Source organism: Alosa sapidissima, chromosome 18 (assembly GCF_018492685.1).
Source record: "Alosa sapidissima isolate fAloSap1 chromosome 18, fAloSap1.pri, whole genome shotgun sequence".
Lineage (NCBI taxonomy): Eukaryota > Metazoa > Chordata > Actinopteri > Clupeiformes > Clupeidae > Alosa > Alosa sapidissima.
This window is the reverse complement of record NC_055974.1, coordinates 17,042,630-17,058,343: the sequence shown is the minus strand read 5'-3', so window position 1 is coordinate 17,058,343 and position 15,714 is coordinate 17,042,630. Positions and strand designations below refer to the sequence as shown.

At 39.4% G+C, this 15,714-nt stretch overlaps 1 protein-coding gene and 1 long non-coding RNA gene across 2 annotated transcripts in view; one reads left to right on the top strand and one right to left on the bottom strand.

The window, feature by feature from the left end:
* LOC121689382 (titin-like) overlaps positions 1-15,714 on the bottom strand; it is a 309,974-nt gene that overhangs the window by 25,289 nt on the left and 268,971 nt on the right. The gene's annotated exons all lie outside the window — the stretch shown is intronic.
* On the top strand, positions 4,086-15,684 carry LOC121689534. The gene is made up of 3 exons (XR_006024813.1): positions 4,086-4,174; positions 10,575-10,577; positions 15,673-15,684. It is a non-coding gene; the product is annotated as an uncharacterized LOC121689534 (long non-coding RNA).

The window sequence follows — 15,714 nt, the reverse complement described above, 5'->3', positions numbered from 1 at the left end:
TAATTAAAAGACCCTCTACCCATAACATATCGTACGCTTTTTCCACATCTAAAAACACTGCCACAACTGTCTCTTTTTTAACTTTTCTTCTCCCCTTCCTAAATCCACTTTGGCAACTGGCCATCAGTCCCTTTTCCTCTACAAAGTGCATTAACCATTAACCAGCCTCTCCATTAATTTGCCTAAGTGAGAGGTAAGAGCTATTGGTCTATAATTAGTTTTTGCTACTAGCATCTTTTCCTGGCTTTCTTATAGGAACAATAATTGCTTCCTTCCACCCTGAAGGAATCTTCACTTCCTCCCATACTTTATTACATAAACTTAAAACTTCTTGCAAACCCTCTTCACTAAGATGTCTCAACATGTCATAACAAATCTCATCTTTACCAGGAGCAGAATTTTTGCACCTACTCAATGCACTTCTTAATTCACTCAGAGTAAAAGGAACATTATACTTATCTTCTAATTTATCTTTCTTTTGAATAACCTCAATAAACATACTCCTTGTTTCTTCCCTACTCCTTCTTTCTTCATCTGTTAAATTATTAGAACTATGTACCTTACTAAAAGTATTAACCATCATTTCTGCTTTCTCCAAGTTTGAAATAGCCACTTGGTCTCCACTAGAAAGAATTGGATAGGACCATTCTCTCCTATTACCCTCCATCTTTTTAATCATTCCCCATATATCATTTATATTAGTAGTGCTTCCAATTGAGCTACAAAACTCCCTCCAATATGCTCTTTTCCTCTGCCTTATTGTCCGTCTTACTACTGCTTGTGCTTGTTTATAATCAATTAAATGTTGAAAATTATGGGTTCTTTCTAATCTTCTAAAGGCCCTGTTCCTTTCTTTAACAACCTCTTCACAATTAATATCCCACCATGGTACCACTTTTTTAACAAACTTTCCAGAACTCTTTGGAATAGAAACCATTGCTGCCATATACATACTCTGCCTCAACTCAATTTAATTTCTCTCAACATCCTCAATGTCTTGGATTAAATTAATATACAAATCACTTGTTTCCTTAAAACTCTCCCAATCTGCCTTTTTAAAAATCCACCTTCCATGACTCTCTTCCTCACTCAAACCTACATCAATATCCAATTTACATAGAATTGGGTAGTGATCACTTCCAACAGTACTCCCCTTATGCACTTCCCATTTACACCTTGGAACCAATCTACTAGATAAAAAGTAAGGTCTAATATTGACTCTTTACCAGTCCTAACATCAATCCTAGTCCCACTACCATCATTTAAACAAACTAAAGATCTACTATCCATTAACTCTTCAATGACTTGCCCATTATTGTCTATCCTTTCCCCTCCCCACAGAGTATTATGCGCATTAAAATCCCCACACCATATAACATTATTCCTGTCCTGTCCTTCTATCTCTTCTAGTTTATTTAATTCCAATGGTTTACAAGGGTTGTAATAGTTAACTATTACTACTTTATTTTTATCTGCCCATACCTCCACTACCACATACTCTTGTTCCTTACCTACACCCAATACTCTATAAGGTACACCCTGTCTCACAAATGTAACACAGCCCCCACCATTTCCTTGCTCCCGGTCTCGTCTAATGGCAACATAGCAACAAAACAAAATCAAACCTAGGCCTTAGCCATGTTTCCTGGATGCACAATACATCAGGCTTTACTGACCTACTAACTATAAATTGTTTAAAATCTTGCCCATTAGCTAACAAACTCCTTGCATTCCATTGAAGAATTAACATAAATAATATCATCCTATAGCTCCCTCTTGACTTGGTAACATCCCACTAAGGCCATCTCTAACCTCTTCCCATTTTAAACCGGTCATACCCAAGTGATGAACTGCTGCTTTTGTAATCATTTGTATCCTTTCTGTTTTTGACTTCACCTCAGATGTAGCATTAATCACACCTGCAATGAAGATCACTAGATTCTTCTTTTCCTCCCATTCTTTTTTCTCCCTTTCTTTAAGAGACTCTTGCCTCGGAGTCCACACTTTTCCTGTAGCTTCCCTTCTTACATTGCTTCCACTAGCTCTTGTATGCTCCACCCTTTTAGCTGCTTCTGCATACGTAACTTTGTTCTTTATTTTCATATTATGAATTTCAGTCTCTCTTTTCATTACTTCACATCCCCAGTAAGCTGCACTATGAGGCCCTCCACAATTACAACACTTAGGTATTGCTTGTTCCCCACACACCCCATAGTCATGAGCTCCACCACATTTTGCACATCTTTTCTCCCCTTTACACATTTTAGCTACATGGCCAAATTTTTGACAATTAAAGCATCTCATTGGTTTATGAGTAAACTCTCTCACATTATATCTCATATACCCAAAGTAAAGAACCAGGGGCAACTCTCATAGAGTTGAATCCCATAGAGTCAAGGAATCCCATAAATCACCCCTTCACTTCCTTGATCACCAACTTTCACACTCTTCACTACTTTTGTTTTTCCAACTGTTTGCAATTTTTCAGCCCTTCCAACCTGCTCTTCAGAGACACATCCAATCAACAAATTTCCATCACTCAAAATTCTAGCATATTTCACTTCTCCCACCTGATTCTTAATTATCTTTGTCAACTTTATCGGATCCATACTCTTAACTCCTCCATCCTCATCAAACCTCACAACAACATTCCATTTCTCCTCCTTCTCCTGGTTTTCCCTCAACCTCTTAGCTTTAAGCACCCTCCTAATTCGCCAACTACCATCATCCTCATTTATGTCCTCCATACTCCAACAATCCTCCTCCTGATTTCCCTCCATGATAAGGAAATATCAGCAAACGCACTGTATACCGGGCCTATACAGGCCGTCGGCCAGTGCACTCGCAAAATATTTCTCAAATCAAACTAACCCCGATACTAAAACAAAAGAAAGAAAGAAAAAAAATAAAATAAATAATGCTGCTTTGATTTTGCAAAACACCGCTACACCTGTTTCCAAACTTTTGCTTGCTTCAAACAAAACGCTCCCGCCATGTGTCTCCCCAACCGATCAATTAAGTCTGTGAATCTTTAGTCCTTAGTCCTCAGGGCTCACTTTGGGATTGGCCCATAATATCCTTTGCTTTCATGTGTGAAATATGTCAACCCAGGCCTGTAGGGGGCAATCTTGTACCAGTGGACTCTCCAGCCTGTAGTGGAGCCTCTAACCTCACAGCTCAGTCACTGGGCCAATCCCAAAGTTTAGAAATAAAATGGCAGTAAGACATTAGCAGTGGCTAGTTAGTTGTTTCAGCAGCTTCTAATGTGGTTATGATATTTACAGACAAAAGTGACTGTTTAAACCAACTTACTGTACAATGACATCAATTTATATTACATTAACATTAGAAGTATACTTGGCAAAGAAGGAGGAAGCATTACAGTATGCTTAAGGTACAAGGAGTCGAAAAAGAGCGGGAAAAAGGGAAACATCACTTCCACTGAACAGTGATGTTATAACTCCATTAGATAATGATATGTATGTTAACAATTAATCATGGTTTGTTCATGACAATGAAGTAAATATGTTTCAAAAATATGTCAATATTTACTGAAGGTTTACTCACTGTGCACTGTGATGTTGACAGGATTACTCTGCTCTCCAGACTCAGACTGGCACCAGTAAATTCCACTGTCTGATGAAATTGCTACTGTTCTACAGGTGGATCCTGCTTCTGTCCAACCAGTGGGACACATTTTATTCCCTGACCTTCCTGTGAACCATCTCAATCTCCATCCTGTTAAGTTTACGCTCCCCACACAGCTTAGGGAAAGAAACTCACGATCAAAATGATGATTTCTATTGGGATGGACAACCAGGGAGGATGGAGGAGAATGACCTAAATCAAATAGGGAAAACAGTTTATGTCTGAAAATATTTATTTTAGGACAAAACAACAGCCATGTTCTGAACAGTTGTTTCACAGTAAAACTCATCAGCATTGCAATAAAAAGTGTACATCACCTGTGACCCAGAGTAAGAGCTGAGCTCTGAGATCAAAACACATCCACAAAGCCACTTTAAATAATGAACTCACCTGTGACCCAGAGAGGCTGAGGTTGGCTGAACTCTGTGTGATAGGCTGGCTCTCCTCTCTCTGCTCTGCACACATAAACCCCTGTGTGTCTAAGAGCAGCAGGGCTGAGAGTGTAGGAGCCTCCAGCTCCTCTGATGTATGAAAGATCTACATAATATCCTCTGCTTTCAGTCTTGTACCAGTGGAATCTCCAGTCTGTGATGGAGCCTCTAACCTCACAACTCAGAGTCACTGAGTCGCCTTCAGTCAGCCAGGTCTGTGGAGGTCCTCTAAGAACTGGATTTGGTTTTTCTATTTGTGATTAGAATATTTTCATATAAAATGTTAAAGACTATTTTCTGTTTGTGATTAGCATATAAAAAAAAAGAATATAAACCACGTTTTAGACATGTATGCAAACCATGAATACTACATAATAATCATTAGAAAAATAATCTAACATGCGAATGTCCTATTAATTATATCATTAATACATTTATCAAGCACTCATATTTACACCATTTTCTTTTAACAATATTGTCCACTCACCTGACACTGTAATTCTGACAGGTTCACTGGTCTCTGATGTCTGTGAGCTACTGTGTGTTCCTCTGCAGCTGTACTCACCACTGTCGGACTCTTCAGCATACTCTATTGTGTACTCATGCCCTGTGCATACTAAAATATGTGCTACAATCCCTTTATACCAGCTGTATTGCCAGTCTCTGTGTTGATCTCCCTGTATGTCGCATCTGAAAGTGATCCTCTCTCTACGGAAGAAGTCGGTCCAGTTGGACAGGAGGGTTGCAACGGCTTTGGGACTTTCTGGTCAAAATAGCAGGTCGTACAATATCAGTTATGGTACGTTTACAGTTTTCCAAAATGTAAGAAATGTATTATAGGCCACAAAAAAACTCACCTTTGACCTTCACCCACACCTCATTGCTGTAGTGTGTGTAGTAGACTGGGTCTCCTCTCCCAGCTCTGCACCAGTACTGTCCTCCATCAGACACTTTAACAGAGCTGATGCTGTAGGAGTTTCCATCAGTCTGAGCCACAGGATCAGAGGTCTGTGTGTCTCTGTACCAGTAGAATCTCCATTCAGTAGACTGGCCCATGTCACATCTCAGGATAACTGAGTTTCCAGTGAATACTGGTGCCACTTTGTTTGAACTGATTGTTGGAGTTGGCTTTTCTTCTAGTTTGGTTTATTGGAAATGAAAGTCACCAGTCAGTAGTACATATTGTAAAATGTAGGGACACATTTTAGTAGTAAAACTTACATGTATTCATTTAGCAGATGTAACAGAGTTATAAATGTAGTTTAGTGTTTGTATGTGATTTTCGCCGTAATTAAGCAGCTGTATTGAGATTGGTGTTTTAGAGCCCCCTTTGGAGAAACGGTGTACTGCAGCTCTGCTACTTTTTGTCCATGTGTTGTTGCCGTACCCGATCAGAAGCGTAATTTGCATTGGGTAGGTTGACTGTATAAAGCACTCCCCACTTTGTTTTAATTTTGTAACTGAAAAATGTTGTTTAAGTTGAAAACTTCGACATATCACTTATGTTATATTACTTTACATGTACTGTTAGGATTTGGGTGCGTTTCTAGCAACTTGGAGAACGTTTATTTATGTTTTCATTATGACCACGAGATCACACACTGAGTCTTACGTGACTAGCTGTAAACTCCGCTAGCAACTTTCCATGCATTCAGTGTAGTTTAGTTTAGTGTGCATGGAAAGTACAATTCAGTCAATGAATTAGCAATGAAGCTACAGTTAGTTTAGCATTATGTGTATGGATTATCTCTGTCTTCGTCTGTGAATGTTTAGTGAGTCTCTTGGAATTTGAATTAATTTGTTCTGTGCACCTGAACGCTCCATGTTGCATGTCTCCCTTTCTAGTAGGGCTGACAGTGATGATATGAATGATGCATCTAATATAGCCCATTCAACTTAGTGTACTTCCTTTTATTTTGCTTGCACAGATGCTGTTTTATGTACGCCAGTGCCTGAAGGCATATGTTGTTTTGGTTTTTCCAAAGGTATGTTGCTCCATATGTAAAATGTGAATTAGTTATAGAATGAGGAAATATTTTCCTGTGCATCTTTCTTAAGTTTATTTTATCAATATCTAGTATGCTAAAGGTGTATGCTTCTGTAGGAATGTTTCTTTCTGTGTTATTTTAAAGAGATAATTATCAGAAGTGTTATGCTTTGCATTGGATGCTGTTTTATGTACGCCAGTGCCTGAAGGCATATGTTGTTTTGGTTTTTCCAAAGGAATAAATGTCATAAAAGCCCGTTTTGGTCTCAGTCCCTTCACCGCCTGACCACCGTTACACAGACACTGTTGTTGAAAGTAACTTCCATACTTCAACTATATCACAAAGGATTACATTATCCCCAGAGCTTCTTGGGTATACTGTAAGTGCCTTGCACAACAGTGGACGCCAGGAATTGAACCCACAACTTTCAGGCTACTGCACACCAGCCCAGCTCCTTAACTATTACACTTCCCACCACTACTCCACTGCTGACACAGTGAACATCTAATGGTAATACCAAAATTGTTGAAAAACACTACTGCTGGATGCCATGTATTCTATGGACTGAAAAATGGTAAGAACTCTGTGGTATTTCAGAAATCATAGTTACCATTCACCCTTATCTTTCAAAGGCAGCATAATTACAGTACACTCACATTTTTCTGACAGAAGGTCATGCACTTAAACAAACCTTTGGCAAATTTGAATTTGTTCTGCAGGTCTGTCTGGCCATTCACACCATTTCAAATCTTCCTAAAACCCTCATCATGATGATGTTGAAGCAGTTTTTGAAAAACGTTTGTTGAGATGTTGAGATGCTCTGCATACGTCATCTCCCTCATTGCTCTGATTGGTTTTAGGTCTATCAAGTTGTCTGGTGCTAACCAGGCTAGAGATTTAATTGAATTTTCACGCTGTAACATAACCCGTTCTAAATCTGAATCAATATTCTCTCTGTTATGTTTTCTTGTCATCTCAGCTTCCTTACACTTTTAATGTAAAATGAATGTGCAGAATTTCAAAAGGGACTCACCTTTGTACCCGATACGCGTTTTCTTAAGTAGTTTAGATGTTTGGGGACAACACTTCCTCTGTCCAGACTCAGAGCACCAGTACTGACCAGCCTCTTGTGGGAGTCTGATGGTGATGGTCGGACTGGTCTGGCTGGGAAGTCGGCTGTTGTCTCTGTACCAGTAATACTGACTCCAGTCTGTGTACTTTGCTACTTCACACCTCAGAGTGACTCTCTCTCCAGAGTAAAAAGGACTCTGAGGAGACACCACCACCACTGCAGCTGTAGGGGGAGCTGTGGGAGTAAAGACATACTAAATGGCAATACAGCGAATATCAGCACAGTGAACAAAGTTCAGTCACGTTTAGATGATCAGTACATTTAATCAGACACAACCAAGCACACAAAGGTCTTCTCATCTATGTCTTTATACCTAAAGACATGGCTTCACTAATTAGATTTTAAACGCGTTATGAGTAGTTAAAGTATGTTTAAAGTGATGGTTCGGAGTAATTGCACCATGAGCCCTGGATCTACATCCTTATGCATACTTCCTGCCAGGACTTTTACAGGCTTTTCCCAAATCACGGAAGTAACGTCGACGCAGCGGTATAGTAGCAGATAGTAGCATCCATCAGGCAAGTGTTATTTAAATAAACTCCTGGTGTACTTACCAGTGTTGTAATGTAACGGAGTACAAATACTTCGTTACTGTACTTAAGTAGAAATTTCACGTATCTCTACTTTACTTCGCTGCCTATAGACCCCTTTGCAACGGTGGTGAAAACATAAACATTCGGGTGGGCGTGACGTCACTGGAGGCAGAAACAATCGTTTGGATAGTGAGGCGGCTATTTGAATAGTACTAGTGAGGCGGCTAAAATCAGACAGTAATCTAAAATCTTTCTAAAACGTCTTTCTAAAATCTAAAATGTGTAACGATATAACACAATATGCACATACACTCAGTGTACGTGATCGGGAGGATTATTTGAAAAAACTAAGGCTACATTATCAGATGGGACCATCCTGACAGACCCAATACCGTGATTGGAAAGACAGGTTTGCCATCAGTTGAATGGCCGGACATTATTGAAAAACCGAGTGTCTACAGTAAGGAGAAGCTGAGGGTGTATAAATCATTGAATGCATATAACTATCTCCTAAATGGTCATGTCCAAGACTTACAATAGGCCTACAATGACGTATCGGATGAGTTTTGTGTTTGCCGAACCGACATTTTACCGAGCCAGCGCCAATGTCACAAGGCAAAGATGTATTGCAAACGTGCTAATTACCAACCATTTCGTTTGAAAATTCTAAAACAACAATGTTTTTTAATACTTCAAAATAACATTTGATAAATGAACCTTTTTCAGTAGCCGTAGGTGTCTAGATTTGAACAAAATCTAGTTTGTTTCTTACCGGGGCTTTTACTGCCTGAAATATCTAATTTTGTTTACCACGCTCGGAGTTTAGTGCTGGGCCTTACACAGTAGTAGCCTAGTAGCTAGTAATCAAGGATCTTTGGTTTAGTTCTAGCTCTTCGAGTCATGGTAAAATTTAATTTTTGGTAGGCTACATAGCTAATTTAGATACACTTATGGTGTGGGCGCTTGCGTTTCTTTAGGAATCAGCAGTCTCGGTTTGTATAGAAATTAATACGTGACATAGCCTACATGTAAAGAGGTTAGAAATACAGGATGATTGGTAGGCTAATATGTGACGTTCCGATACAAGGCTTGGGTTATCGTGAGTCAAACGAACAACTACGTTCTCACTGGAAACTGTAGCCTACTTATTTCAAATTTAACCGATGACTTTTTCGGTTGTGGCACCCGACAGCACAGCAAGATGAGACCATGATAACCTTTAGCCTCCCGAATATGACTGTTCGTTTAGCTTCCCAGCTGAGCTGATGGTTTGTTTTGCCTCCAGTGAACGTAATGACGTAGGCTCAGAAGGTACCTATTTAAATTTATGTCAACTTCCACTTTTACTCCACTACATTTCCTAGATAAAATGTATACTTTTACTCCGTTATATTTCCACTAAGCATCTTCATTACTCGTTACTAAAACATAAAATTAGAAAAAATGTGTGCGACTGCAATAAGGGAGGTGCTAAAGGAGGAGGACCGCCATGACCGCCATGGAAGCACGAGCACCTACTGGAGGACCTCCCGTTATAATAGACGACCACCCCGACGATAGTGGTGAACAGGGTAGTGGTGAATATAACGTCATACACCCGTGGCCGTATTTGCAAGTAATGTTTCTGTACATCGGCTACCTGCCCTAGCGGCCTGTGAAAGGCTATTTATCCATAGCATCGCAGGAGTTGTCTTCATTCCAAGAAGAGTAAGACTGAATCAGGCCCGGGGTGGGTAATCGGGAGAATTCCCGGTGGGCCGCTTCACTTTTGGGCCGGTCGAGGAAACAAATATTGACATTTGTCACGTTAGTCTATCTTTTCTTAAAGTAGGACACGTTCCGCATTCAGTGCATGACACCAATGCAATGCCTCTGCATGGGTTAGCCTACGTGAGGGAGTTCTCCCCTCCCAAAAAGAGTTGGTTGGGTCCATATAGCCCGTCTTGTCCAAAAAGTTTTCTCAGATACGGATAGCCAAGCCGGCCCTACAGTAGACACAAGCGTCAGGAAGGATGGAGGGTAGAAAGAGGCCAGGAGAAACTGAGCAGCAGATCAACCAGTCGACCACTGAAAATGATGAGCCCGAAATTAGTGATGAGGAGGCCATGACTACAGGGACAAGTAGAGAGGATAAATTAGTTATTTATTGTAAGAAAGAGCAATTACCCTACATCAGGGGTGGGCAACTAATTTCCCCAAGGGGCCACATAAACTGGGACTGTTGAGGAGGGCCGAAATACATGGATTCCCATGCATGGAATCCATGCATTTCAGTGGAAATGCATGGATTCCAGTTTCTTCCAGTAGCAGCAACTGGAATCCATGCATTTCCACTGAATTATTTTTGGAATCTGATCCCGTATCATACCTGTTCATTCTTACTCGTCGCTCGAATTATCGTGACTAAATTCAAGATGGCTGCAAACGCTAAACTTCGTGAAGATACTGTCTGTATAAATCGTCTTGTAAGTAAACTACCAGTGCTTTTTCAAAGTTCTCAATGTCTCGTTTTAAATGTCAGGGCCCTCGGAAGTCTACCAATGAAGTGTGGAGATACACTGAGCCTTGTAAATGGTGTAAAACAGTGATTTATTTGCATGGCTAGCCCGATGCCGAACCACCACCATTGAAAAAGCTGTTGGTAGCATCGGCTAACTAGCGCCAGATTTTTGAGTGCAGGGGACAAGCCGAGATGGGCTATGAGACATACGTTCACACTCGGTATCATGTTTCAACACACTTTAGGTCAATATCACACCGGAATTCTCCTTTAAATCATTACCATCATTAAATTAACTCTATGCAGAATTAGACTACGAAAATGTGGAGCAGACAATAGTAGGCTGTCATTAGTTAATCAACATGCACAAAGAAAACTATTTTAAAAATGTAGGCTATGTTTTTGCTTTAACTTTATGCACGTAACTGTGATTGGTCAACTCGCTCTGTGTGTTGAGCCGGCTGCTTCAAGCAACCTGTGGGTAGTAGCATCATACTAGTTCGGCTGGATGTTGCCCATGTATGCCCTACATGATAAACCTATGCCTTGTTTGTTCAAAAGAGGGTGTAGTAAAGGAGTAGGCTAAATCACCAAACAATAATATAGCCTACCCATGCAAAAAACATGTAGCCTAAACATTAGTTCAATATGCCTCTTTGTGGAAGCATGGGATAGGCTACAAAGGCTTTCAAAGGCTTTCTTTCTTTCTTTCTTTCTTTCCGTTTTGGTAACTTGTGGAATAGTGAAATATTTTTGGTTAACTTCTCAGTTGAAGTGAATAATTATATAACCTTTACACATTTGTTGAACCATGGTACTAATAAAAACTACAGGATAGTAAGAACTATGTTGCTTAATTCATCCAATTTCCACCACTCTGGTCGGTCTTGGGCCTGAAACTCTGAATTCTGGCAACTTTGAAAACCAGCTTCTTTTGAAGATGAACAGACACCTTTTCAGTTTCAACTAATGACTGGCATATTAGTAGCTGCTGGACATAGGTGACCTGTGTGTGTGTGTGTGTGTGTGTGTGTGTGTGTGTGAGTGACGGTGACCTGGGGAGTAAGCCCTAGAAATGCTCATGCCACATGAGCAAAATGTTCTCCCTACAAGCAGGTCATTTTTTTTGTGAAAGAAATAAGTTATTTATTTTTCATTTCAGAGAATTGTACCTAAAAAGTCCTAGAAAAGAATGTGATTTGATTTGATGAGTGAGATTAAGAAGATATGGGAACCCTGAATATGCTTTATGCTTTACTATAAGAAAGCCAAAATAAAGTTTACAATAAAAGTTCAATCCAATCCAATCCATCCATTCCACTTTATTTATATAGCACAGTTTAAACAAACACAAGGTTTCCAAAGTGCTGTACAGCAAGATAAGAAACACACCACAGAAGCACAATAATAGGATAAAGTATTAAAATTAAAAGAGATAAAAACTAACTAAAATAAATGTAAAAAAAAAAGTAAAAAGACATAAAAACTAAAATAAAAGTAAAAAAGAGATTAAAAACCAACTCAAATCCAATAAATAAAATCCAATAAATAAAATATACTGCCCACATAACACATCTAGATACCATCAACACACTACCTGGGGTTAAAAGCCAGAGAAAAGAGGTGAGTTTTAAGATGGGACTTAAAAAGAGACAGTGAAGGGGCCTGTCTGATGTGAAGGGGCAGATTGTTCCATAGTTTTGGAGCTGCAACGGCAAAAGCTCGTTCCCCTCTAGATTTTAGCCTGGCTCTGTCAGGAGCAGCTGGTCAGCTGACCTGAGAGCGCAGCTGGGAGTGTATGGGTGGAGCAGCTCAGAAAGGTAAGGTGGGGCAAGGCCATGCACAGCTTTAAAAGCAAATAAAAGAGTTTTAAAATGAATTCTAAAATGGACAGGCAACCAGTGGAGTGAATCTAAAATAGGTGAGATGTGCTCATACTTTCGTGTGCTAGTTAAAAGATGGGCAGCAGCATTTTGTACCAGTTGCAGACGAGCAACGGAGGACCCGCTAACCCCCATATAAAGTGCATTGCAGTAATCCAGCCGGGTGGTCACAAAGGCATGGATTACTGTTTCAAAGTGCTGTTTTTGAAGGACTGGTTTAATTTTTGCCAGCTGCCTCAACTGGAAAAAGCTTGATTTTACCACAGATTTAATCTGGCTGTCAAATTTAAGGTCAGAGTCCACTTTTACCTCCAAAGTTCAAAATAAAACCGCTTGCTTCTTACTTTTTACTTTTACTTCAAATACTTAAGTACATTAAATATCAGAAAATTACTTTTGATACTTAAGTACAGTATATATCAGATACTTTAAGACTTTTACTTAAGTAATATTCTAAAAGGCAACTTTCACTTCTACCAAAGTCTTTTTCTAGTACGATACTTGTACTTTTACTCAAGTATTGCTTTCTAGTACTTTATACAACACTGGTACTTACAAACCTTTCAATGCCTCGTTTTATGAGTAAAGAACATAGTTGTACTACTGTAGAAGTTTCGTACCATTCAGGGCATTATTAGTAGAGTAATTGACAAGATGAAAAGTAGGTTCCATTACGCCTGCAGAAAGTCATTAGTTTCTGACAGCGCTACTCGACCAGGGTTCGACCAAGGGAAAACAGGTTCTGGGAGGGTGTTTGGCTCGGGGTCATGGTGCAAAGGACCCTAGAGTGAAATTACTCCGAACCATCACTTTAAATTAACACGACATATGGGGAATGTTCTGTGCCTTCATGCATGGTTAAATCGGAGAGGGTTAAAGCGGAGCTGGTAATCAAGGATCTTTGGTTAAATGTCCTGGGCCAAAGGCAAGAGTAGGTGGACACTGTATTGCTGACCTCGTTAGACCTCGACCTCGCTAGTTATCCCAGCTATCAAAAAGGCAATGATTGAATGAACCAAATATAGCAAGAATAAAAATACTTTCTTTCACATTAGACATGTTAGAAATGCTTTCCTTCCAAAATAGATGGAAAGCTTTGGTCGAAATGAAAGCATTCAGACAAAAGAAAAGGCTCAGTTTGTTCTCACCTTCTACTTCATCAGGGATCATCAGACATGAACTCAGGGCTGAGAGAGAGAGAGAGAGAGAGACCACAATATCTCAATGCTCACATTTTTATTGCAGCCACTCTAAGAATCTAACACTATTTTGTTGTTCTTAAGTAATCACATGGATATGATCACAACTTGTGCATATAGCACTGGATCTTAGGAGCAATCACACAGTCATGCTACTTTGAGACAAAACACTGTAATCAACTTATCACAGAATTGAAGTTAACAGCCTGATGCACTTTTAACAACCATGAACATGAACTACATGAACATGTGCCAAATAATAGGTTAAAAGAGCTGCATGGGGTTCTGTTGGCTTTGAGTCATTGTATTGAACACATTACCAGACATGATGCAAAGTGATATTACAGAAGGACAAACAGCACATAGCACACTTATATGATTGGCCCAAGTGTAACTCCTATGTACTTCCACCTTCTGAGGTTGTTTCAGTTCAGTTCAGTTTTTTTTTACATTTTTTATTTGTCATTCTTACAGGATAACAACGAAATGTGAGAAATTTTGTTTCTTTGTTTTCTATTGATATTTTGAGGTCATTTTTATGAGAACAAGAGAAACAAACACAACAAAGTCCATAAAGATCCCAGAAAGAGAGAGAGAGTGTAATGTAATGTAATTCAAAGTAGTTGAAGGGAGTAATGCCATGAAAACCCAGGTATTCTAAACCAGTACCTCATCACAACATTGAATTTCAAAATTCATCACAGCCAGCCTCTTACAGGACAAGCTCGCAACTTATAACTGCACAAACACAATCTATACATACACTAAATGTTATTGATATTTACATAAATTACTCGAACTGAAATGTATCAGACTTACAGAAGAGCAGACAAAGTTGACTTGGTCCCATGCTGTCCTCTACAGTATGTATCTAAAGTCCTTCCTGTTTCTGAAATGTCTCTTCAATTGCGCTTGGTCTATTAATAGATATCCTTGATGTGTGAGCATCTCTCTTGTACATATACATAAGCTTACATACAGCTCTGGAAAAAAGTGACCACTGCACATTTTTTCTGATGTCATCCTATGGCTGCTGATTGACATTCGAATGAGTTGACAATCATATTCAAATTTGCAGTGGTCTCTTAATTTTGAATATGACCGTCAACTTATTGTAATGCCATTCAGCAACAGTAGGAAGCGTCTTTACACTGAAAACAATTCCAAATAGATTTTTTGATCTTGATAAAAGATTAATAACACTTGGTTAGATTTTATTAGATAAGCAGTTTTTGCAGTTTAACGGCACAGGTCTTTTCTCTTGACCACCTGATGGATGCTGATCAGACCAAAATGTCTAACTTGAGTAATGCTGTGTGCATGTGTGTGCATGTCACTCTGCTGGCTTTACAACAACAGTGATAACAATAACACGAAGATGATGAAAAAGAACAAGAAAAAGACAAAAAAGAAGAAGAGGCATCTTCATCAGTCATACTTTTGTCGACTTGATTTCTCTGATGATTTTGCCTGGTAGTCTACGATAGGGGAACTCCAGACAGATAGACAGGCCATTGGTAATCTCACACTCCCCCTCACACCCCTCCAGAACAGTTATAATCTTCCACACCATCACCATGGATACCCAGAAACACTGACAAACATGTTTGTTGTATTTTTAACTACGTTTTGGGTTGTGTGTTGCCTTTATTCTTAAAAGGAATAAAACAATCCAAGAGATGTGGGTGCTTGGGAAAGGACTGTGGGTCGGACTTGAACCCAGGTCCTCATGGACCTGAATGTGATATGAATACTGCAGCTATGTGTGCCACAGCTCCCCAGCTAACAAGGTCTCAGCCTACTGACCCTTTACACGACCCCCTTATAGCAGATTATTTGCTCGATAAACATTTGATATGCTGACTCTATAGAGAAAATGGAAAGTCAAAATCATAGTAAGACAGACTTTGATCATGTACAATTGTAGTGATTTACTGGCATTTTAGGAAGTGTTGTTAAGGGTCTATATTATCTATTTGACAGAATGGTTTATGAGAAGTCTGTATCTCATCTTTTCTGTCAAAGATGTGACACATGGGCAGAGAGGGAGAAAGACAGAGAGAGAGAGAGAGAGAGAGAGAGAGAGAGAGAGAGAAATATGAAACAGGATGTTAGAAAGGCACACTGTGGTTGGTAGTGAGGTGGAATTTTACATACGTACATGAAGCTTCCTCAGAAACAGATGATCCTCTCTTACTTTACCAACACACAACCTCTGACTTCCTCATTCCCTCCTTCCCTTGCTTACTTGGTGAATGAATTAATCAATTGCCAGTTACATTAACTACTCCAGTTACATTAACATGTTTAAGGCATATGCACAAATGCTCAAATTGTGTCTTATACAACACAACCAAGCTCTGAAATAACGTTCCTAACGTCCCCTTCATTACATATTAA